Below are 27,500 nucleotides of genomic sequence, written 5' to 3' on the forward strand. Positions count from 1 at the left end.
ATGCGGTCGTGAATAATAATATAATGATGCTGATGATTTTGAGAGAGGATTGCTGATGGAAGCCTTTGTTAGTACTCTGCTGGAAAATCATCGTTTCATGTTTTCATTTCAAGTATTCAGGTGGGCATGGTGACAAATTAAACCAAGGTTAGCATCGTAAGGGAATAAGCTTTCTCATGGAGTAACAGATATCTTACTCAACACATAATGGTTTCTTCATTAACATAAAATCTTTCGAAATCCCAGGTAAAATATAAACAAATACACAACACTTTTGTATTTTGCTTTTCCATGCATTGTCGGGAGGTCAGTGAGTTGTATTAGTTATTGTTGTGTTATAATCTCTTGCCTGTCAATAAGGTCACTCTACCTTTCAGATTCCATATTCTTCATTAAATCACTTATAGTGTCGTCGAATTCCCGCCTGAAAAGCCTTCATTCTTCATTCTTCATTCACCCGTCATTGTGTGTTCCATGGCGGCAGACTTGGGGGAGCACTATGCACCATCCTAATGAGCTGAACTAATCAGTCGAGTGTAGAATCTGTTAATCTTCTTAAATATGTCTCCAAGACGACGGACTCGGATTAAATTTCCTCCAAGTGATTTTACTGCCTCTTCTGGGACATCGCTTCTTACTTTTCTTGAATTTACCATTAGGTAACATTTAAGTCCATTACCTGCTCCCATTTCATAGGAAGCTTAATCATTTTAACCGGTATGAAAAGACAAGATATGAATCACAGATCTCGACTAATATTTATTTGGATGGAATGAAACCACTTCGGATCCATCAACCCTGGTTAATAAGAGCGATTTTCATTATCGGTACATGAAGTCAACAAGGCAATATACTGACGCAACCACAGATCAGTTTCGCCTTTTTTGCCAATGGAATGAGATCTTTGATGGATAATAAACTCCTCCCATTGAATGTAGAGCGATGCCATTCTCTCTTCTTAATGTTTAGAAACGCCGAGAGCAAAGACCTTTGTCGCTGGACGGGAACACGGTTAGTAGATGGCAATTAATTCCCCCAGAGCTTCTGGCTCCCTGATGAGTTTTCTTTTTGCTTTTCCTTCGGATTAATTAGTTTTCTCACATGGCCTTTGGCTGTCGTCATTGATACGCAATATAAAGCGCTGACGAATCATTTGCAGGTTTTGGAGAAAGCCCGGTTGCATTCAGCTGGTCGTCATTTCATTGGATTAGCTGGCTTCTTCTCGTTCATTTGGTTATCCTTTTCATTCACTATGAATAGTATCCAGAGGGATAATTAAGCAGAAAGGAATAATTGCTGTTTAACTTTGTTAATTAATTACATAATTATTCTCTTTCAGCAAGCAACAAATATTTGGTCTGTTGAAACTATATTCACCATATTTGCCAGTTGAAATAAAAAAAAATCATATTCGATGACAATGAAAAAGAAAGAAACAACTGCCACTCAGGTATTCTGCTTCTTTCTAGTCTGCATTTTCAACACTCGAAGGTACTCCCTCAGCCTTGAGCAGCTCTCCCTCGACCCTTTCTCCCCAGGAGAAAGTTTAGTTGTCCTCGAGTTCATCCTCATCCAGCGACTCTTACTCACGAGTGTCAGGGAACTTTGTTTGGTCAAGTGTGCGTGAGAGAGGAAGGGGAACCTAAACCCAATATTTTTCTTGTTAAGCCGAATGAGGGTCGAGGTTAAGTCAAATAATAATAATAATAATAATAATAATAATAATAATAATAATAATAATAATAATAATAATAATAATAATAATAATAGGGATTTATATGATTATGTATATAGGAATGGATGAGGAGCTTGAGGTATTGTCGCTCATTTCGAATTCTTCGAGCTTTAAACCGTAATTAGAGAGAGAGAGAGAGAGAGAGAGAGAGAGAGAGAGAGAGAGAGAGAGAGAGAGATCGGTTGTTCTTAAATGTTGATCATTTAAAAATATTTTACATGTTCTTTGATTTAGTAGCAAACCAAGAGAGAGAGAGAGAGAGAGAGAGACAGCAACAGCAACACTTGCTGTCTCTTTGTTACCAGACACGTCAAGCAGTTTCTCATCAGTACTGCGTAGGCGTCAGTTACGAGAGGAAATTTATCTTAAATTTTGTTTAGATTATTTGAACCAAATAACCAGTTTTTATCAGTAAGCATGAATATATCCGAATAGATAAGGAGCAAGATTTGTATTGCTTGAGAACTGAAAATTTATTGCCAATTTAGGCTAATTTCCAGCTTTGGAGTGCATGTCCTACTAGTTTCCATCTTACCATTCAACAGTTAAAGAAACCATAGCAGGTAAAATATTACATATAAAACTACTATCCCTCATAGAAATATGAATGAAATATAACGTAAGACATTTTTAATAAGATATGGCATCTGATTTTCACAAAAGACCCATTTTTTCGGTCTGGGTACCACGACAGACATAACCGCCCAAATCAGTATTCCCCCCTGATTAACACCTGGCCTCATTTACAGGTAATCATCTTTCTCTGGGATACCTGTTCGACTTTCGGATGGGATTTTTGTGGAAATGTAACAGCTCAGAGAAACTTCTTTTCTAACGGTTTATTCTTAGATTTAAGGCAGGTGTGATTAAAGCTCTGGCGTCAGCGCTCACTCACAAAATAGATGTGTATTTCTTCTATTTAGAAAAATAATGCATTAACATAATCTTCCAAGTATTACTAGAGGAGAAATGGCTTAAGGAATATATTTGAAAGCACAGACCTCAAAATAAAAATAATAGATAGTTTAACGTGAATAATTTTTCAGGAGAATTTTAGATTAAAGTGAACCCTGACTTTTCACTGTCGATTAATGAGGATATCGGGCATCGAAATGAAGAGAAATAAGGAAATTAACTTAACGCTTAATACGTGAATCTAAATACTTTTATAATTAACACGAAATCATTTTTATCATGAAAGTAAGAACATAAAAAATGACTCGACTTGCTCCAAGTTAACTTTGAATGTGTTTAATAAAAAAAAAAGGACTGTAAATGAATCTTGCTGAAGAGACAAAAAAAAAGTCGCGAATAAAAAAGCCACTCATGCAAAACGTGTCAGGAATTGTCGCTATGTAGAGACACGAAATCAATTATTCACCAGTCATTATTATTATTATTATTATTATTATTATTATTATTATTATTAAGACACTAACATCTTCATTATGCAAATCATCATTAAAATATTCATTTTACCTTCGTGTAACCGAGTGTATTCAGGTCTTTTCCTCGTTAAACATGGCTTCCACGCGCTCATTAATTTGTTTTCCGAGTCATTTCTCCCATCGCTAAAAGGCAGGTCATCTTGATAATCGGCCAACAGCAGCGTTACATCACAAATGACTTGAAAAGAGTTCTTCTTTTAACGAGATACTGTGAGAGGGGTTGGTCTAACAGGATGAAACTAGTTTTGGGTATAGTGACAATATAATACAATATAAGGGGTAAAATGACAGTAACAATATAATACAATATATGGGGTTAAAATCATTCTTCTTCTTCTTCTTCTTCTTCTTCTTCTTCTTCTTCTTATTATTATTATTATTATTATTATTATTATTATTATTATTATTATTGTAAATCAGGTCCGCAATAATGTTCAGTGGTGAATTATTGTTAATTTTATAAAAAAAAGTTCCAAGAGCTTTCGAACACTGTCCTGGTTTCATCTTCAGTCTAACTTAAATCATCGATGGATGGAACCAATGGGCGACCTCGACGATGTGTTTTCCTAACGGAGGAGGCGACAAGCAGGACGGTCAACTATCCAACTAGGTGATTGCTTCTCCTCTTCCTATATTTTGCGTTGCTATCCTTACATTTTGCGTGGCTATCCTTCTTGATCTCCTCACTTCTTGTTGTTCTTCTGCATGTAATTCATCGTTAGCGGTGACATTCTCGGAAGCCAGGCTGTTATAAGGTGTCTGCGGGGTGGTGTGAGAGATAACGGCAGCATCAGACGAAGGAAAGACAGAGCCTGTCCTAACATTAAAACCTTTAATAAATGTTTGGATTACATGGAAATTAACTACTGGGTCCTCGTTAACGAACGACTTGTTCCTTTAAATGATTCTCCTATATTTATGGCGGCGCCCCCTTATCGACGTTGTTCTTTTCTGAATGATGTTTACAGTTGTCTTTACGTTTTGAAATCAACAGTAATTATGAATATTATTGGACCTGATTCCAGCCTGGTCTAGAGCAGAAAGATGATCGTTATTGAAATCAATGGATCTACATCCATTTAAAACAAAAATAGCAAATTGCCTAAACAGCTGAATAACGTTGATGGAATACAAACCCTGATAGTATATATATATATATATATATATATATATATATATATATTATATATATATATATATATATATATATATATATATATTATATATATATTATTATTATTATTATTATTATTATTATTATTATATATTATTATTATTATTATATATTACTCAAGATGAGTTTACATCTGTTTAAAACAAAATTAGAGTTGATAAAATGGGTCCTAATTTGCATCTGAACCTAACGCCTAAGTTGAATGTAGAATACTGACTAATGATAATGCCTTTAGGGTGTATTTGATAAGAGTTGGATATTAAACGATATGTGTGGCTTAATATTTGTGAATATAAAAAGTCTAGCGAAATAAGGGAAAAATTAACACACACACAATAAATCACGATATATATATATATATATATATATATATATATATATATATATATATATATATATATATATATATATATATATATATATATATATATATATATATATATATATATATAGTTTTGACTATGTGAAGGCTCTCCAATCCCGAGCATTCAAGCATAAGAAACCATTCGAAAATTTTAAAACATATATTGATAGAAACGTGATTTCTGTATCATAGGCCAAAGTGGTCTAATGTATCGAAGCCTATCCTGGAATCATTATTTATTAAACAACTAGTTCCCCAGTTAAATACCCAGACCTCCTCCAAGCGTCCTGATAGCTTCAGCCTTCTTGGTCAAAGTCTTTGACTTCTATATCGTTTTTTTTATCTTGTATTTTCTGTGAAGTATTATATGGATTTTATTGACCATTATTTAACGATTTTTATTACGAAAGTTGAAATAAAGAGATGGTGGCATTAATATACTATGACAATGATAATCCCCTTATATATAGGAATAAGTTATCCTCAAGAAGTATATTTATGTTTGATATTAAACGATATTTGTGGTATATATATTGTATATATATAATATATATATATATAGTATATATATATATATATATGATATATATATATATATATATAAATATATATATATATATATATAATATATATATATATATATATATATATATATATATATATATATATATATATATATATATATATATATATATATATATATATATATATATATATATATATATATATATATATATATATATATATATATATATATATATATATATATATATATATATACATATATAATATCGTGGTGTGAATGGTAGCATTGTTTCCTACCAAGCGAGGGGCCCATGTCCGAACCCTTACCGAAGCGGTTGGTGGGTATGCCCGTTAAAATGCCCCTTGTACCACTGCTCACCTAATCTGTGAATGATGAGCCTGACCGTACACACTGCCGGCAGCCTCATCCCAGATAAGACTTGCTGAGATTTGAACGACTAACATTATTTTTATGAAATAATACTTTCAATATTCCCCTTAGAGTTTTAAATGTATAACCATTATCTAAAAATAAGGAGTTTTCCTGTAATGATCAGTATTTTTCAAAGAACAAAGGAAAATTTATTTGCTGATTAATGAACTCTCTTGGTAATTAGAAAACCCGAGTGTTCTTTGTCCTTTCATTCAGGTAAATGCTAATTAATTCTAATTGGGAGTTTCAGTTAGAGTTCTTGGTGATAAAAAGGCAGTGCTTTTTATGGCTGGAAAAGTAGGTCTCTTTTAACCTGATGACGGTCTTGTTAAGTTGATCAGATTATGATTAGTTCACGAAACGAGGTAATTATAAAACTGATACATGGAGATCATGATTCATCATTCATTGAATGATGATGAGGGATGGAATGGAAATGAGAACAACACTCAAATAGCGAAAGTCTATACCAGAAGCGATAAGGAATGGCAGAAGGTAATGAATATGGAAATCAAGAATAAGACTAATTGATTTTTTGAACTTTAGGCTGTCAAAAGCCAAGCACTGGGGACTGGACAGCAAGATAAAAGATCCAGCAAATAAGTGCAAAGATCTTAAGGTAGAACTGGAAGAAAAGTCCACAGTTGCACTAAGAAGTACAAGTTAGAGAGGTTGGACAGCAAGACTGAAGAAAGGAAGTGGGGATGGAGACAAACTGAAAGACCAAAAGAAGACAGAGCCAGCGGCCAAAGGGACGCTGCAAACAATCTTTAGTAATGCTCACAGCTCACCACACGAGGTTCACTGATGGCACTGCTCTGCAGGAATAAAAGAATCCTTCTTAACGTCTTCTGAGGTCACTTCATTACTGGTCCAAAAGTGCGGATCCCAGGAATTGCATAAACTCATACTCACTTGTGATTTGGGGTTAATGACCATTCCACAGCATTTCTCCCTCATATACATTTGCTTATTTAATGTTTGTCGTCTTCCATACCTAAGCTGATCGGATTATTCAAGCTTAAAATCAGCCATTTTCTTAAATTGCATACAATTATGTTTACTTGATTTCAATTTGTTAATTGCATAATTTTTACCATAAACGTCAATTTATATAAGATGAATTTAGACTTACTCTTTTGAACACCATGCAAAAAAAGAAAATATCTTATATGCATTTATTTACTGATTAGCAGAAGGTCGATAGCAATATTTCAATAAGTACAAGATAGAGATCAGTGGAATGGAAGGAAATGGAAAAATTCTCACTTTTAAAATTGAACTCCAGTGGAATTACCAACAGTCAAATAACATTTTCTTTATATTTATTGCAAAGGAAAGCTTTCCATTTTCATTTCAAATTCATGAGTTTAATGTTGATTTGGTATATGTAAAAGAAATTCATAGTTAAGATACTTTAAATATTATCATACCTAATGATTATTGAAAGAAAAATCTCTGTATAAATTATGTTTCACTCTGAAAGGGAACAGGTATACATTACTATTTTTGTGACACATACACACACACACACATGAACACACACATGTAAAAGATTTAAAATATCAATAGACTTAATATTCAGTATACTCTAAATATAATTAAACTTATAAGTTATTTTCTTTTAAAAATGTTTGTCGTTGATTAAATATCAGTGACATATTATTTGTAATTTGATTCAATAATGAATCGAGCAAAAATTCAGCTAAAACTGACAGTTATGACTTTTAAAAATTGGATTTCAGACTTGAAGTATAATGGAAAAAATTCAAAAGTCACAAATAGTAGTAAATGGTCATAACAATTTCCACAACAGAAAGTGCGTAATTATAGTAGACATCCGCATGAATAATTTGTTGAAATCACCACACGAGCAATTGGTAGCACTATTTATATTTTTCCCATTACAGTATCTCATGGCCAATGTTTTGTGTGTTGGGCAAAGCTTTCCATTATTTACAATTAACTTTGGTGCGGCTTTACTGTCCTTGGAAAGGGTTTGGTATGGGTGTATTTCATCTATATTGCATAGGTTTTCCTAGGAAATATTTGGAATAAGTTTTTTTTCGGTGGAAATGTTTTGTGTAGATATGTTTTCCATGGACATGTTTGGTATAATCTGTAAAGGTCTATAAATTTCAAAATTCAGCTGTTTATTTTGAGAGGGCATCGGTTTGGGTATATGCATGTCAGTTGTATTGAGATCATAATCTATCTGTTATTTTGCTTGAATGTTTCAAAACTTTTCACACGGTAAGCGTTTGAGGGCAGTTGATGTTTATAGTCTGATTTGTTATTTTGGGTCCTTGGCTTTCTTGTAATGTGCAGGCACTATCAATCTGGGCTGATTGAGGCTGGGATGATGGGGTTGAGAAATTTGATTTTTTTAAATATACAGATAAAACAATAGGAAATATGAAATTTTTTAATGAAGGAGATATAAAAATAGAAAATTTTAATTAAAAGAAGAATATAGACATGTTTTAATTTAGAAGAACAAAACAAATTATTTATTCTCCATAAAATACATTTTGAGCCAAAAATTGGAGACTAATTTGAAATTGAATTTTCCCTTTAAATGCATTACACATTACACATTAAAAGTCGGAGTCGAAGTACAGAGTCCATATTGAAAACGGGAATGTAATCTGTTAATTCACGAAAAGCTTCAAAATGCACCGTTCACAGTTTAAATGAATTAATAGAAGATCGCTGCTCCAAAGTCGAGTGGATAATATATGGTCAACTCTAAAAAAGAGATGGGGAGAAAAACCTTATAAATCAATTTACATTCATTATCCCTTGTGTATTTTCTCCCTGTATTTATAATGACCACATGAATATTCAAATTTTTGATTCGTTTAGTCACATTTCCTACTTAGGGTTATTTTTAAAACATTTATCCTGATGCTGTACCAGACTAAGTGTATGGGTTTAAAATACCCGAAGGATTGTGAGATTTTAGTGTTAAAGAATGTATGTTACATTTTTATCTTAATAATGTGTGTGATTTTTTTAGTGTTCCATCCTAAAGATGTATTTGGATCCAGTGCACAAGTCTAATTCAGCTGATCTTTTTTTTTGAGTAGGATTAACTGGAAAGGTTTTTGATGACCCTGGTGTTTTTGTTATAATGTATTAGACATTTGTTTGATTATGATAATACACAAAGACATGTGAAAAACTGGTTGTCTGATAACAAATGTTTGTTAGATTTTTTCCATTTAAAACGACACTACATTCACAGTGGCAAAGCCTAAAAATATGTCAGCAATCAAAATGCTTTTCTATACCCAAATGATCTGTGACTTACAACAAATGAGCACACTCTATGGAGAAAATTGCTTATTTGTCTACAAGAAACTCATAAAGTTTTGAAGAGAAAGGTTTTCATCTCAACAATGCATCTATGAAGAGAATATTTTAATCTTCAAAAAGTTCATTAATGAACTGACGAAGAAAATGTCTGTAATCTCTACAGTAATTCCATGAAGAGAATTACTTTAGTTTCTGCAATGCCTCTATGTGGAGGGATGCTTTCATCTCTACAATAACTCTACAGATAGAAAGGATTTCATCTCTGGAATAACTCCATGAAGAGAAAGAGTTTCCTCTCTGCCGTGACTCTGTGAAAGGAAAAGTTTTCATCTCAACCTAGTAAGCCTTCAGTTTATAGATAGTATTTGTGAATGGAAAGACATAAACCTATACAATGAATTTATGAGTACGAAAGTATACTCTAAATGTCTTAAAGGAAATTTTAAATAGAATGTTTTAAATTTTTACTAAATGGGATGATTGAAATTCCCTGTGGCCTGTGGCAGGAGAGGCTCGGAACAAGGTTATTGGTTTGGATGAGTCTGGTCGACCACCAACCGCTTAACAGGATTGACTTCGAGGGTCCATTGGAGAGTCGTCTCGAGTATGCCTTTCCTCCCTTATTGTGTCGAGGACAGAGAGATGTGTCCTAAATTGAAATCATCCATCGAGCAAACAACGGAAGAGGACTCTGCGTACAAGGGCTCTACACTGTAAAGGCCATTTTATTAGGAATCTATCCCACATTCGTTCAAGACCAAGGAGCTAAAGAGGTCGATTCTTAAGATTATTTTACAATATCCACGGTCCCGAAGCTGTAATTTGACAGTAAAGGTTGTATAAATGTCTCAACTTTAAATTGTATATAGTTACCGGTAGCCTGATTAACTCAGTTACCAGACAATTAAGTGCAATTATTCCATTACTTTGGAAACTGAAAGTAGACGGAAGGAAGTTACGAAGTAATTCTTTGCAGGCTTCGACTTCTGTGGTTGTATGTCGTATGACGTCTTCCAGCTCTTTAAAAGGGAAAAGGTTTTAATAAGATACAGATCATTAACTTATAAGCAAAGTAAAACAAAACTGAACTATATATGTATAAATTATATATATGTATATATATATATATATATATATATATATATATATATATATATATATATATATATATATATATATATATATATATATATATATATATATATATAGTATATAAATATATATATATATATAGTAACAAATGTCTATTGTATAAGGCCTGATGATACATTTTTGTAATTTTTGTCATTTATATAAAACTTTCTACATAACTTGTTTTAGGTTTGGAGCAACTTTATAGCATGAAGATGTGCAAAATATAAGAAAATTCTTGATACATTATCACGTGCATATTTGCGCTTTTATGCATATATATACATGCATATATATATATATATATATATATATATATATATTTATATTTATATTTATGTTTATGTTTATATTTATATTTATATATATACACTTGCGTTTGAGAGCTAACAACACCATGTAAATAAAACTGAAACAAGAGTAACAGAAGAGGGTACAAGGTTTTCATTTTTCTATTTATTTGGAAACTTTTTTACCAGTTTATTATAAATATCATTCATATATTGAGAAAAGGGATTAGTTATAAAATGAATAAAATGTTTATCGGTCGAATCAGTTTAATAATATTTGCCTTTGAAAGGTCTCTGTGATTTGAGGAGAACAAAGTTACAGAAATAAGTTAAACGAAAGTTAAATGGTCTTTTGAAAGGTTGTTAGGCGGCGAACATTTTTAATCTGTGAGGGAACCATTCGTTTATAGAAACATGTAAATAATAGAGCAAGAGAAATATTATTTTATTTTACTATTTAAAGTTTTAATCTTGTATAGATTCATTTTATTGAGAACAGTTCGTGGAACTGCTAATTGTTTAGGTTTCAGGGCTAAATTTGTCTTTGAACGGTCTTTGTGATTTGGCTTTCCCAGATATCAGAGGCATTTCTGAAAGAGCTCTTATTTGCCGCAAGTGCCAATCATTCAAATAAAAATAATTCGAAATATTATTTTGTAACTAAGAATGCTTTTGAGAAGTTATGAAAGTTGAGGGTTATGTTTAGATGGCGTTTATATTTGGATATCAGTAGGAAATCACTTGGACGCAAGTGCCAAATAAAAGATCTTAGTTAACAAATTTATTTGATGAATATTTGGATACCAATTTTTTTTAGTCTTTAGTTAACAAGTTTATTTGTGAATATTTGGGTTTTCTTTTTATTGATAGCTCTTGTGCATAAGAGGATAAAATGGTTATTTATATAAAAAGGAAGTTTAAACTTGCTGAAAAATGAAAGCATATCTATCTGTATGCAGATATGTATGTGTAATTCTTTATATATTTGTTGAACATCGTCTTCTCTGAAGGAAATAAGTCAAAGAAAAGCAAGTAACGTTTATTGCTTTATTTCAGTTTCACCAAGTGAAACTAGGTTGAATCCCAGGTGCAGAGAACCTCCACAGAATGGCATCTCTTCTACACATACTAAACCCCCTTGGGCACATTTTGAGAGCTCTTTCATTTTTAAAATCACTACCATCCCGTCAACCCAATACTTTCTAGGCTCATGATCATTAAGTATGCCTTCGGTTCTAAATTAAGTTCATAAATTATGCAGCTGAAAGCGTGGTGAAGTTTATCATCAGCTCTGGATTTATACCAGCCTTTCTTCTTCCATTCTCTCTATAAGATTAAACCACTTCATGTTATCATTTCATATTTCACTTACTCATTAACCTAAATTAAGCAATCAATCTAACTTCAGAAATCCCACCTTTCTTCTTTCAAAAATACAGCAAATCCTTTTTGTACCGAGTAATATTACATACGTTACTGAAGGTTGTGTAATGGAAATCTATGGTTTTGAATACAGTAACAGAAAAGAACTTACGTTTTAATGATTGAAAATAGAAATTATACACGATTGCAATTTTCACTCCTTAGTCTTGTTGGGATAAATAAAGAGAAAAGTTTAGACTTTTATTTGAAGGAGTAAGATATAGGATAATCTCAGAATATAAACTCTTTCATTTGCTGGATTCATTTCCGGGAAGTCATACAATTTAATTTTAGTAATTTTCAGTTACGGTGGATAAACAGTCGTGCCTGATTATATAGTTCACATCAATTAAATGAAACCTAACAACCTAAATCTCGGATAATTGTTTAATTGAGCTGATGCCACAGCTGGAGACCACACAGAATCTTTCAAATATTTATTTTTATTTGAAAAAATGGTTATAAAGACAGCCTGATGTCCTTAAGTATTATTTTTGCTAGAAAACTGAATATTTATTCTCACAAAAGCGCTTCTCAATGTTAACCTAAAGTGGAAGCCTCATTCGACTTACTAAAAAGAGAAGGCAGCCTTATCTTTTTTATAGATATTTTTCATCTTCCAGAGGGAGATTACGAGAAATTTGCTTCGTTAAAGTATTCTCGTTACTCGTTAAAAAGGATGGTGTTGGTACTCAGGACAAGAAATCTCTTTACACAAAATTTCTTACGACGGAAGTCATTATTCAATACCTTACAAGATATTTTTTTTTTTACTTGTTTCTCCTTTGCACTGTCACTAGGGTACAGGACACTGTCTCTTACTCCCCACTTTCTCTCTCTCTCTCTCTCTCTCTCTCTCTCTCTCTCACTCACACACACACACACAAACATGCATACATACATATATATATATATATATATATATATATATATATATATATATATATATATATATATATATATATATATATATATATATATATATCCACATACATATATGTATATGTTACATACTGTCTGGAGGCCAAATCAGTGTTACTTCCTTCTGCATCCTTATATAAAAAATATCGGAAAATGAGGCTCCCCAGGGCTAGAGATGGAAATCCTAAAAACGAACGCATATCCCGTAGTCCATCGTTGTCACACAAACTAAAAAGATATGTAGTTACGCAATGCGTTTAATATAGTAAGCATTTTTTCACTTTTGACAGGAGCTAATTTGATCACTTAGTTACAGAATTACAGCTATTTTTTTTTTTTTTTTTATCCCCTGTAATGTTCAATGTCACAAGATGAACTTTTTTTGTCTTGCGATTGGGGCTAAGCAAAATCAGAGACTAATTAACGAATGATCATAGTGCTAATAATGTTAGTGTGAAAATTAATCTCCCTTGGAATCCCTGGCATAATAACGACTCTCTTACGAAAGGTAATAAGAGTTAATTTACATACTATCCGTTACAGCTTCAGGCTGGTTAACTTCACCATAGTTAACCCAATGGATTAATGAGAACGGGATCAGATTCCCTTATAATTACGTAGAATATCCTGGGAATACTCAGAATATCTCGTTAGCAGGCGATTGTCGAGATCATCAAAGTGCCGCCCCTGTGAGATTCTGTGTCAGTTGATCAGGATTAATAACTTTAGGAAGATTAAGGTATTTGCGGAGGAGGGAGGATGGGCAAGGGGGAGGCTGTAAAAGTCCACGGGAGTGATAGATGGTAATTATTGTTCGTGGTAATTAATCTCTCTCTCTCTCTCTCTCTCTCTCTCTCTCTCTCTTATCTTATCACACACACACTGATAACACACACACACACACACACACACACACACACATATATATATATATATATATATATATATATATATATATATATATATATATATATATATATATATATATATATATATATATATATATATATGTATGTTACAGTCAACACGCGTAATCGGTCATTACGCGTAATGACTGAAATTTCAGTCATCACGCGTAATGCACTTAGGGACATTTGATCCCCCCAGGAGTTAGTACTAAACACGAAAAATACATTTTGACCCCCAGGGACTAGTACTAAACCCGGCGAAACAGTGTAGGTGACTCACTGTTTCGCCGTGTTTAGTACTAGCTCCTGGGGATCAAATGTCCCTAAGTGCATTACGCGTGATGACTGAAATTTCAGTCATTACGCGTAATGACTGATTACGCATGTTGACTGTAACATATATATATATATATATATATATATATATATATATATATATATATATATATATATATATATATATATATATATATATATATATATATATATATGTGTATGTATGTGTGTCGTTTTATAATCTCTTGCTCAAAAGTTTATCCCTTTCTCTCTGTTTCTCAGAACTGATTTATTTCTGTCGGTGCATCTACTTTTTATCTCTGCTACAAAAATACTTTTTCTTTCAACTGAACTTAATCATTCTCTCTCTCTCTATCCATCAGAAATTATTTTTTCACAATATGTCCATCTTAATATCTTTATGTCTCACGAACAAAATAATTCATTTCTGTCTTTCTGTCCATTGATACGGTAGCAAGATCTCTTAAGTAAAAGCCTTCCTCATCTCACGGAAGCACGACAGAGAGAGAGAGAGAGAGAGAGAGAGAGAGAGAGAGAGAGAGAGAGAGAGAGAGAGAGAGAGAGAGAGAGACTATTTCTAGACTTCAATCGTTGTTAAAAGTCCTGAAATTTTACTCTCGAGCAGTGGTCGAGAATAACCCCTCGAATTTTCCTTCCTTTTCCCCTAACATCACAAATAACAGCTGTAAAATATAGGATGACTCTTGTACACTGTTCCGAAAAACAAAATGAGGAAGCATCAAAGACCCTCCTCCGACAAAAGGACCCGCTCTCGTGTCCTTTGACTTAATTCCATCTTTGAGATTGGACTTTGGATGTTAGGATTCGTCTTTTTTCACTTCACACCAAATAGCTGAAGGGTGTTGGGCAAACGTCCACCATTTTCTAGAAAATTACTGAGACTTTAAGATTACCTAAACAACTTTTTTTTTTTAATTTAAATAAATGACCTTCGAAAGCACTTTAATTTTTATCAACTTTTTAGTTAGTGAAATATTCTCTTTAAGGGATTTGATATTAAGGATTTCATGGAATTATAAGATAGAGAGAGAGAGAGAGAGAGAGAGAGAGAGAGAGAGAGAGAGAGAGAGAGAGAGAGAGAGGCAACTGAATGAATGTTAAAGAGGAGTTGATATGGGAATGATGGCTGTGTATATTGTGCTGAGTTCATTTCATCTAATATTCTTTACATTTCCTGTTGTATTAATTTTTGTTTCATCTCCAGATTCCATCCTGGTTCTTTACTTGTCATCATGTTGATATAATTTTTACTGTCTTGTGCTTTTATCTTTTTTCTGTATCAGTTTTTTTATGAGTTCTACTTTTCATTTCTGTGAATGATATTGTGCATTATTTTCTATAATGTAAAATTATTGTAATGTTTCTACCGTGCTCTATCATAGTAACCTAATTAGGTTATAGAATGGCCATCAGAAGACAAAAAAAGGAAAACTTTAAAAATAAAAAGCAAGTACAACAGCCTCTCACACTCTATACAGCCTCTATCTTTATGTAAGTAGGCAAATACTAAAATGAATATAGGAGTATATAGGATCATAATTATGTTTTACTCTAATGAAGTGAAGAGAGAGAGAGAGAGAGAGAGAGAGAGAGAGAGAGAGAGAGAGAGAGAGAGAGAGAATTTCCTCCTCAGCTTCGGCCTATTCCTGGTCACCAAACATTTACGATTATGATAAGACCCGGAGTGGTGATTGATGGTACCACCTTAGGCCGAGTAATTAGCCTGATGATCTTTGGTGCTTAATTTCATATATTTGATACTGTGCAAAGAGAGAGAGAGAGAGAGAGAGAGAGAGAGAGAGAGAGAGAGAGAGAGACCAGACGTGTGTTTATTACTCTATAAAAATGTAAACCATCTAAATGGAAGGATCTCGGGTAGAGAGATAATCCTCACCACACCCGGGTGATGCCATTCATAAGATGCTCTAAGACATTCTGTAAATTTTCGATGACTCTATGTCAGCAGAGACGAAATACCTAGAATAAAAACTTGAAACTGACCACAGGATTCTTTCCCAAGAGAAAGTTTTCGGTTTACTTGCTTACTTTATGGCACAATTCAATTTCAGAGTCGTCATTGAACAAGAAAGGCTGACTGGCTAGTATACCTCTCCCTGTATACACTTTTAGCATTGATATTTGCTATCAAAGTCTGAAGGTAAAAAAAAAAAAAATTGGACCGCAACAGTCCACGCAGAACACTTCCATCCTGGAGAACATAACAGATGTAATTTCTCCGAATTCCTTCCACTAGATTAGACAGGAGATAAAGAACATGATAATGTATAAAGGTTAAAACTAACAGAGGTAAGATAAGAGCCGTCTATTTAGTGACATGCCTTTAACACTTATTCTTCCTTTACCGCCTGTCTAATTCTGCGGAAGATATTCGCAGAAACCCTTTTTCATCTCTGTCGCCCAGCAGCCTTTTGGAAGCGTTTTCCCTCTTTATGGAAGTGTTTTGTTGAAGGCCATTTCATGGAAGCGCTCACTTAGGAGGCCATTAAAACTCCCTCGGTCTACCCTTGGAAGAAGAAATCTCTTTCGTGTCATGACGTTTGACGTTGCTTTTCAACGTATATTTATTTTCATCCAGAGATATATAAAAACTTATATATTTTCCCACCTCTCTCTCTCTCTCTCTCTCTCTCTCTTTACGACTCAAACCTTTCATTTTGATAAGTGGTATACTACTCAATGACTTGTATCTCTACCTTTGAGCTGTATTCACTAATGTAGCTGCTCAGTTTCGAGAAATTCTGGTTAAGAAACAATTACCTCATAAATCAATTATATTATACAAGATGCATTACGTATACTGACTTTAGCTGTTAATAGCTTGCTCGTAAAAATACCATGACAATTAAATTTAGTTTATTCCTAACAGTTTGCGAATTACCAATTTACGAATTGGTCACTGAAAACGTTCTCATAACGATATCTTAAAAGTAAAATCTACAGCTTTTTTTTTCAATTAGGGCGTTTTTCCAGCGTTATTTGATGGATATTAGCAATTTAATAAACATTTTTATTTCAATATAATAATAGCTTTAGAAATATGTTCAGAGATGTTTGTTGAACATGACTGAACTGTGATTATCTTCGCTGTTTATATTCTCAAGACTAAGTGAGGCCTCCATCTAATGAGAATATTTATCCAGAAATGAAAAATAAAATGATCTTAGTGCTGAACGATTTTTGTCAAATATTTCTCTAAAATTATGTAAGAAAAAAGGATAATAATAAATAAAATCAATTACATCCTTTAAATAATTTTAATAAGAGAAAAATTAATAAAACAGCAAATGATAAATTTAATGTACAATTCGTCGACGAGCATCGTTCGGAGGGTTTAACTAGCTCTGGACGAACATACCCAGGCACAGAAAACAGTTTCCTTCGAATAGTTTCTCTATAGAAGATTTACATGACAAACTAAGATCTCGCATGAGACTCAAAGAGATATTTGTATTCTTGAATTACTTGCAAATGCTCACACGCCTTGTTGAGGGCAAACGGACAGTGACAGATATATAATATCAAAACACGCACACACGCATAATTCAGTAATAGGAATTAAAAAGGAGCTGAAAAGGAAGTAAAAAATTTCATGCAGTTAAAATGTTACAGCAGTGTTGCCATCGAGTTTTTATTTACGTCATGAAAGACGTTTTGTCCAAGGGTATTCAGATACCCTTTAAAAATTCCATTCCCAGTTGGAACAGCATTCCAGCAAAAACGCCTTCCCCCATCGCCAAGTCTTCGACTGCAAGCAGACCTTTAAGAACGATTGAATGTCCCGTTAAGGTCTCAATTGAAAGCCTGACTGACTGTTTCCATCGTCCTCTCCAAATGATTCCCAAGAGACTTGACCAGCTCTAGTTTCTCTGGAAATGACAGAAACGAACATTTTCACCTCTCCGATTCGTCTTTAAAACGAAAAATCTATTCCCGGAAATTTTAAAATCCGAACGTAGATAAATTAGGTTTTCATTTGTGATAATATCTCTCTATGATATCTTTTGGACTAATCGTTAAATTTATTATTTTACGATTCAGTTTTGAATTTCGCACACAGCTCTACATTTCTTTGTAAATTATCTGTATCTTAACCTTTCTTATATGCAAAACCATATTTTGTCTTTCTACGAGCGCGAAAATAGACGCTAACTTGACAATTAAGAAACTTTGGAATTCTTTCATTGCTCGGTTTTTCCTTCTTCCTATTTTCTCGTTTTGCTTCTTTTTTTCTTGTTGTTTTACTTTCAATTATGTATTATCTACCTATTTTCCTGCATAATTTGTTTCTCTTTTACTTCTCATATCCAAATACCTGTATCTGATACGATTACGATTATATGGAGAAAAAGCGAAGATTCATTTCCACAATTATCCATCAACATTTATGACATCAGCCTCGATCTGTCAACACTTGACTCCCCTTTCCAACAGTGCTTGCAGTGTCGCTCTGAATATCATGGAGGAGTATCAGTGCGTATTACTGTTGTCCTCGAGTCGATCCTCACCTCAGAGGTTCTTGAGCACGTGTCCCACGCAGTTCCCAAGGCAAAGATTCGCACTTGAGAAGGAAAGATCTTTTGGAAGATACCTGTCAGTATATAGTGTTATGGAACAGATCGATGATAAAAATACATACTTATTTATAATTGAAATTGAAAAGCATGTACTTATGTATAATTAGTGTATTGTCATTGGTGCCTTCTAGTCCTTTGAAAAAGAATATGTCTATAACAAAGATACAATTTGAAAGGAAAGGTAACTCATTTATTACAGAAATGCCGAGATTTGGAGAAGGGAATCGTTTTTAGGATTTTTTTACTTCGTTTGCACTCCAAATTTTGTCACTAGTTTTTGAGGTTCTACTTTTATTTGTTCCGTGTAGTATGCATACTATTGTATTCTTTCTTTATTTCTCCCTCTTAAGGCTCCCGTTTCCAGTTTTTCCTATATACTCCGGACGTCAGTTTTCATTATTTGTTAGCTCCCCAACTTGACATTCACTTTTCATCTTTATTTATTTTACATCCCTATTTCCATAGGGTTTTTCAATTTTCTATCTATACTATATGCGTATTTCAAATAAAGATTTCCGTCTTTCGTTCAAGATCAATTTTCGACTCTTTGTTTATCCCATTTCCAATTTTGACACCATTGTCCATCGGTCGTTGTATGCTCTTCTGTTTGGCTCAGTTTTTCTCCTCTTAACCAATTCATGTGTCTTTATGTTTTTATCTTGTTTCGCATATCATTTGTTTTTCCTTGTTTGCTCTTCTATTTCTCAAATAAACTTCCGTCTTTCTTTCTTCGTTTTTTTCTCTATTTTTCAAGGTTAACTCACAGCTATCTCTGTTTTGACTATTTGTCTCTAACATACATTTTGTCTTCACTAAACTGAAATAAAGCCCTTTACCTCCCTGGTCAATTCCAATCATAGGACAAAGTTTTGCAACTCTCATGGCCAGTATACATCTGCTCCCTCGTCGTAAATAAAACATCCAGTGAGGAAAAATCTGCGGACGTTTCACCCCTGTCCATTCTTTCTTTTCCTCTTCAGTATTTCATCTTGACCTTTGATTCCATATCAAGAGTTCTTTCGTTCTAATACCTTCACCATCCCTCCCTTTTTTTTTTTTTTTTTTTTTTTTTTGGTATGTTTACTAACTCTACGTGCTTTACTTTGTGACCACATTTGGAATGATATACTTAATCCTACAGCTGAGTCTGTGGAAATTCTGGAGCTCATACTTGGTATAAATATCTTTTTTTAACTTTCCCACCATTATTTTATTCTTTAGAATTATTGTCTATGCATTTCCTCCTCCTCCTCCTCCTCCTCCTCCTCCTCCCCCTTCCCCTTCTGCTTCCCAAATAGCCTCTTGAGGGAATGAAGGACAATCCACATCCTCAGTTCTATTAACTCTGCGATACAAATCGTTGGTCTAAAGCCGAGGAATTCTCCTCCATAATGCGAACTTTTGAAATGTTGTTGAGGCAGAGAGACTGACAGATAGACAAATGACTGTTGGGATTTCAATAGAGCAGTTATAATAAAATCAATGTGTATGTGTGTGTGTTTCCCAACAGAGAGAGAGAATCCCATAAATGCCACTCTGAATGTATTTTTGTATTTTGTAGAGATCTTTTGGCGTGTTCAGTCACGGAATTTGATAATAATAGCAATATTTTTATCATCCATATTATTCCATGTTAATGCTATTATAACAATTATAAGAAGAAAAGCATCAACATTACTACACCTGTATCTCCATTAATTACTGAATGACAATTTCAGGAAAAAGTCAGCTGTAACTACTATTATTATTACTACCATCACTAATCAATATAGCGGAATTTTGAACATTTTCAAAATCTTCTTTCCCATGACTAGCTTAACCTCTGCCCTTTAATCTTGACATCATGTCAAAATATTTGAGACCTAATCGCCTTTTCATTTCGCAGCAGTAGGAAAAAAAATCCTGTATTGCATGGATCACGTCCTCTCATATTTGGCGATAATGATGGCCATTACGTTAAAAATAATAAAATAATAATTGAAATATGCGTTGGAAATATCGTTAGATTGTTTATAATGATTGATTATTTTATATATATATATATATATATATATATATATATATATATATATATATATATATATATATATATATATATATATATATATATATATATATTGTTACGTGTGAGGGTCTTGGTTGATCATGTATTATTCAATTTACGTAATTTTTACGGCCCTGCAAACCAAGATTACACATAACCTGCCACTTGAAGCCAAAAGTTAACCTCAAAGACAGTCGTTAATTAGCCAAAGGTCGCCAGTTAAGGGTTATTAACCTTAACAAAGAATATTTGAGATGAATTTGATTTTAAACGCAACGGTTCTTCCAAACATTCGGACGCGAGGCATACAAAAGCATCGAGATTTAACCTGATTTTGCTTACCCTAAATCCTAGGTATTTTACTGGAATAACGGGGTTGAAGCTAACAATATAATAATTAGGCTTAATCTAGACTTCGTAAACACATATACCCTAAGTGGTGGCTGAAGGAAGAAAACAAAGAAATGTGAAATACAGAAAAGATAAAAGAATGGGCGAAGTTTTGAAAAAGAATCTGACTTTACCTTAGGATGAACGTTGTGCGCACCAACACCGCCGGGAGGGGAGTCGCATTCTGCTTCTTCACTTCACTAATAGATATAATAAAGAAAAAGAATATCGGGGACAGGGCCACCTTCCAGACGTCTGCCCGTTTAGTGACGGCTGGAGTTTCTCTCTGACCCTGACCGGCCTGGGTCAAAACAGGCCTGAGTCATGCCTTAGGCGTCAATGCTCTGTGACAAAACATTCGCCACGAGAGACAGGTAGAAAGGAAAAAGGGACTTTAGGACCACCTATTCTTAATGTTGAATATGGAAATTTCTCCTATGGGGTTAAATGCCTAAATGCTACCTATTGTCTCTCCAACGGATGTTAATTTTTGAACTGAAGACGCTCCTAATGCGGACAGAGATTTTCCCGGTCTTGGTCAGGCTGATGTTATTTACAATCAAATACATCGAGGGCGAACAGCAGTAATATTTATAAAAGCTCCCCCTTAAGAGGGCCTTCACTCCCTTTTCAGGCGTGAAGGTCTGTACTAAGCAAGCTGTTCGCCTCTATTAGGTTACTCTTCTTCCCCTGAGCAGATTAGTCCTGGTTAGCCTACCTAGCTACAGAACTACCTAACCCTAGATAGGATATGAGCTATAATCACTACTTTACCTAATTCTAGCAGTACTAGAAGGTGCTCACGGTTATTATAGGCTACCTCCTACAATCATGATGTGTTTTAGACCTAGCCTAGTGGTACATTCTATGATATTCCCTAGCCTAACCTATCCTAACCCGACCGTAGCACCAACATAAGAGTTAATATTCTAACTAAATTACAACATGGTTTATGTTTAATACAATTAAAATTTACTAGTTAATTCATGAGGGTTGCCTCATATGATAAATGGGTGCCTCACTGAGGTCTTAGGCCATGCGTGTCACGAGCATCGTGGCTCGTTTCACAATAGTTAAGATTACTGAAATTAGTTATGCTACTTACATGATTACTGCGGCTCGGTGGTAAGTGGAAGGAACAAGGTTACTAAATTGATGTACTGTACTTTAAGGTGGCCTAGGCTAGGTACCAATAAAAGGAAGAGATCACACTGGCTACCTTCTCTGGGCAAGGGGCCAGGATCACTCTTAGATGTTAGGGCACTGTGCCGAGAGGGCACTAGTGCCAGGATGAGCGTATAGCTCGGCAACTACTGGGCTCTCTTCCGCCCCTTCTTCTTCTTCTTCGGGTTCCTCCAAGGCCTATCAGTAGCTGGCCTAGCAGGTGATGAAAGCACCGACTCCGGGGACAGGCCAGAAGGGCTAGCAGGCGCGATGTCAGGGGCAACTGCAAAAGCTGCGGGAGGACTCCCTACTCCGGCTGCTGCGACAACCGGAGCGAGAGCGATCTCAACTTCTGCATCCGAGGATGCCAGTTCCTGGTCTTCCAAGGAAGGGGTACCATTTCGATCCTCCAGGGGTTCATCCCCTGGAGTCAAATTTTGCAAAGAAGAAGGTTCGGGTGCTGGAGGCTCTCCAGTCGCAATGATCAGCTGCATGGGGAATCCTAAATCTCCCGGAGGAGGATTCGCCTCATGATTTAGACCCGGCATGGGGGCCTTTTCCACTGGTAGCTCAACGTCCGTGGCGGACGGAGTCTGGCACTGCTCAGTGCTCGCAAGTGGCACTGGCAGCAGTTGAGGTCAGGCATGCCTGACAAGGGGTCCGGAGGTGCAATACCTCTCGGACGACTTGGGTTTGGCTGCGGCAGAGATTCCTGCCCCAGCAGGAGATCGTAGCCTCTCCTGAGTTTTGTTCGGGGGCGTCCGCTGGGCGTTGCGTGTTTGGGCAGCCCTCCCAATTTGTGGAGTGGTCTGCCCGCTTGCACGTCCTGCAGCGGTAATGCTCCTCCTGAATCTCTCTTCGCGGAGGAGGACCTCTTGGTGGGCCAGCCCTTCGCGATTGGAGAGGGCTAGGCCTGGAATAGTTTGGGTTGTGCCCTTCCGCGGACCACTTTGGTGGGCGGAAGGTGGAGGTTTGTCACTATTGAGAGTGTTAGATGGGGCCTCCGTGGAGGAGGTAATGCGTGGCTGCGGAGTGGCGTTGGTGACGGGCTTCCGCAGAGAAGATCCCGACCCAACAAGAAGAGGCCACTCCGGGCCGAATTCCACCTACCACGCCAAGGCGGTGGGGTATCGTGCCCCAAGGTGTCATAACCTGGAGTTGGACCGTAGGAACGGTAATGGTGTGGCCCTCTATCCACTTCATTTCCCACCGGGTTTCTTCGTCAACCATGGCACCGGCTGGCACTTGGGCCCTAGTGATCAGGCTAATGTCTGCCGCAGTGTCTACTGTGACCGGAAGGGTCACTGGCAGGCTAGTGCTCTGAAGAGGGGCCACCGAGATGTACTGGGTTTCCAGTCTCTCGGGGTAAAGGATCCGGTGCGGACCAGCAGCAGAAAATGAAGTGCTGATTAGGTTGACAAATTTGGTGGTGGGGACATGATGTGGACAGGCCGGAGATCCAGCATTGTAGTGGCTAGCAGCCCCACAGGATTTGCACGGGCCTTTTGGATGGGCTCGGTGGCCTGCAGTAACTGTTGGAGGAGAGGGCTGAGCGGATGAATCAGGAGCGGAGTTCTGGCTGGTAGGGTTAGGCTGCTTATTAGTGCCGAGTTTGTATCAGCACTCAGCTTCAGCGTGGCCCCCCTTCTTGCAATAGTTGCACAGGGTGTTGCTAGGCAGTCCATTCTTCGGGCGAGTGGAGTTCGAGAGGTAGGCCGGAGGGATGATTCGCTTCTGAGAGGTGCTATGCGACTGATTGAAAGTTTCCCACGAATCAGCCATGCGACAAGCTTCCATAAGTGTGGAGGGCTGTTTATCGTTAAGATATACTGCAAGGGGCCCTGGCACACACTGGAAAAGGTCTTCTAGCATGGTCCGATTGAAAAGATCCTCAAACGTCGTGCAGGCCAAGGAGTCGAACCAGCGCGTACCGGACTGGGTTTTGTGACATGCCCATTCCGTCCAAGACCAGCCGACTTCCTTGGCAAGACCTCGGAACCGTTGTCTCCATTTTTCTGGGGTTATCTCGTAGGCCTTGGTAAGGACTCTGCGAACTTCTGCCATGTTACCTCTCTGGCTCTTCTCCAGTGAGCGAAGCGCTGCCTTGGCTTTTCCCTCCATATGCTTGGCTAGTATTAAGGCTCTCTCCGTCTCCGTGGTGCTGTAGTTATCGAAAAGAGCCTCGATCTCCTCCAGCCATGCTTCTGGCTCGTCCTCAGTCCACTTGGGGACTAGGGAATTGATGCTCGAAATTGGAGCGTTTGATGCAGCAGGTGTAGGACTGGAGGCTTGATGACTAGCCATAGCTTCGGCATTCTCCATTTTCGCTCTCTCAAGCTCGAGCTCCTTCTCCTTTAGGGCTAACTCAGTTTCCTTGCAGGCTAACTCATGCTGTCTCCTTCTTTCTTCTCTTCCTCTTCATCTTTGCTCGGCTTCTACACCCTCTGTTCTTCTTCATACTTCCTCTGCTCGAGTCTTTCTTCCTTCTCCCGCTTGGCCAAGTCATCCACTTGCTCCTTAACCCAGGTGGTAAGTTCCGAGCCGGTGAGACCTGCCGCCGTCCCCAGCCCCAGGAAGGTTTTATAATGCTCTGCTGCCATGGTTCTGGTGGGGAAGGGCGTCTAACCGGGTCGACTGGGCGTACTTGGGCAGCGAGGAAGTGTCTCTTCAATGACGTGGCACCCTTTCAAAAGGTGGCACTCTAGTTTGGGTGTGCCGTGTACAGGTCACACTGGTGGCACTCAGTATCCCTAGGCACTGGTGCAGGTTAGGTCCCAGAAGAACCTTCTCTTCTGTGTTCCCTTTTTATTTTGTTTTCTTTAGTGGCACTTATGGTGCCAATGTGTTCCTAGGGACCCCCTACTGGAGTCCAACTAGGCTATATGGGAGGAAAGGCACTCTACACCCCTGCAGAGTGCAACAATCGAATGAGAGAGAAAGGGAAGGTAAGAGAGAGAGAGAGAGATAGAGAGAAGTAAGCTATTCAAGGGATGACAGTGCTGCAAATTATTGGCACTGTGGAATAAAGTGAATTTGGGTTTTTTTTTTTTTTTTTTTTCTTTAAAGATCCTCGTGAGTGGCTGGTCCCAGTACCGGCCCCATTGCTGGCCCCTTCTTTTTCAGAGGGTGAAAACTACTGTTTGCTTCGGTCTGGATAGCAGGCCTCACTCGTGACCGACAGTTTATCACTGTGTTGTAATTACTCTTAACTTGTCCTCATCTATTGTGGGACAGAGGTGTTTCTTTTGTTTGGTTTATTGTATTCGAATTAATTAGCCTAGTGTCGGCCGTTCTTTCTTTGAAGAGGGTCATGTACACTTAGGTTAGGAATGTTTACTTGAATGACGAGAGAGAGAGAGAGAGAGAGAGAGAGAGAGAGAGAGAGAGAGAGAGAGATTTTCAATCAGCGAATTTCTTGCTGCTTGAGAACATGTAAACAAAGATTTTATACATGCACAATGGCATGGATCTTAATAAAATGATATAGATGCGTCGTCTTGGCTTCCTTAGGGATTACTTTATTATCTTAATTTTCCTGGGAGCCGACGTCACAAAAGTTTATCGTAAAATTTTAAATTCTCTTTATATGATTTTTATAGCAGGTATTCGTATAGGAACTTGTGGTATTACTCCTAACTAAGGCCCATCTTTCCCTGCCTAAATTATCTTTTGGTTTTTTTTTTTCTAGCTAAGATATTGCGAGGTGGGTTCGCTACGAAAGGGAAAAAAAAGAAAATGACCCAAGAGTGGCTCGGGCAGAGTCTGGTCACAACAGCGGATGACAATAACAAGGTCTTAAGATGGCGGAAAAGTCCCGTTAGGCCTAAATTTCAAAACAACCTCTGGCGGCGAAGGAACACCAAAATGGCCGGTCCTCTATTTCAAACAAATTCACAACAACCGCGCGAACACGGCGGAGGAATCCAAGATGGCGGGTATTTCCTTTTTCAAACAAATTCAAAACAACGCAACAAATGCAGGTATCCAGATTTTACTTTAAATATACCAATCATGCATAGTGTTTTACGTTAAGGATGGAAAACGAAATTACCAAACAACTTTGTCTTTTGTTATCGTATTCTCACCCGGACATTAAACAAAAGAATGAAAAGAGAAATGCTAGTCTGCCTGCGTAAATTTACGTTGTTGAACGGTACCTTTATTGTAAAATTACTATTTCAGTTCGTTGCTACTTCACTGACACGGTTTTGAATGATTCCCGTTATATGCAAACAATAACGATCGGAATTGCCGACGCGATTTCTAAATTACTTTGTGTATATGAACTGGGCTCCGCTTTTCTCAGCCTTAGTAACGACACAAATTGTGATTCTCTGCTCTCGAGTCACCCTTTCCTACCTACGCTAATTCTCGCTACACTTGTCATTATAACTATTCTCTTTACTGCTTATTATTATGTCTGGTTCCTTGTTTGGAAGAATGAAATGGAATTCAATATCTGACTTTTATCTTTGGAATTAATGTAATTTTAATTTCCTTTTCTCCAGATTCTTTCTCTAAAATGTACTTTAGATCCTACGCAAGGTCGCCAATGTTACGTGTGAGGGTCTTGGTTGATCATGTATTATTCAATTTACGTAATTTTTACGGCCCTGCAAACCAAGATTACACGTAACCTGCCACTTGAAGCCAAAAGTTAACCTCAAAGACAGTCGTTAATTAGCCAAAGGTCGCCAGTTAAGGGTTATTAACCTTAACAAAGAATATTTGAGATGAATTTGATTTTAAACGCAACGGTTCTTCCAAACATTCGGACGCTTGAGGCATACAAAAGCATCGAGATTTAACCTGATTTTGCTTACCCTAAATCCTAGGTATTTTACTGGAATAACGGGGTTGAAGCTAACAATATAATAATTAGGCTTAATCTAGACTTCGTAAACACATATACCTAAGTGGTGGCTGAAGGAAGAAAACAAAGAAATGCGAAATACAGAAAAAGATAAATGAATGGGCGAAGTTTTGAACAAAAAGCGACTTTACCTTAGGACGAATGTTGTGCGCACCAACACCGCCGGGAGGGGCTTCGCAATTGCTTCTTCACTTCACTAATAGCATAATAGAAAAAGAATGGGGACAGGGCCACCTTCCAGACGTCTGCCCGAGACGGCGGCTAGTCTCTCTCTGTAGTTCCCTGACCGGCCTGGGTCAAAACAGGCCTACAGTCATGCCTTAGGCGTCTATGCTCTGTTAAAAACATTCGCCACGAGAGACAGGTAGAAAGGAAAAAAGGACTTTAGGACCACCTATTCTTAAATTTGAATATGGAAATTTCTCCTATGGGGTTAAATGCCTAAAT

Source organism: Macrobrachium rosenbergii, chromosome 9, assembly GCF_040412425.1.
Source record: "Macrobrachium rosenbergii isolate ZJJX-2024 chromosome 9, ASM4041242v1, whole genome shotgun sequence".
In the NCBI taxonomy this organism is placed as follows: Eukaryota; Metazoa; Arthropoda; class Malacostraca; order Decapoda; family Palaemonidae; genus Macrobrachium; species Macrobrachium rosenbergii.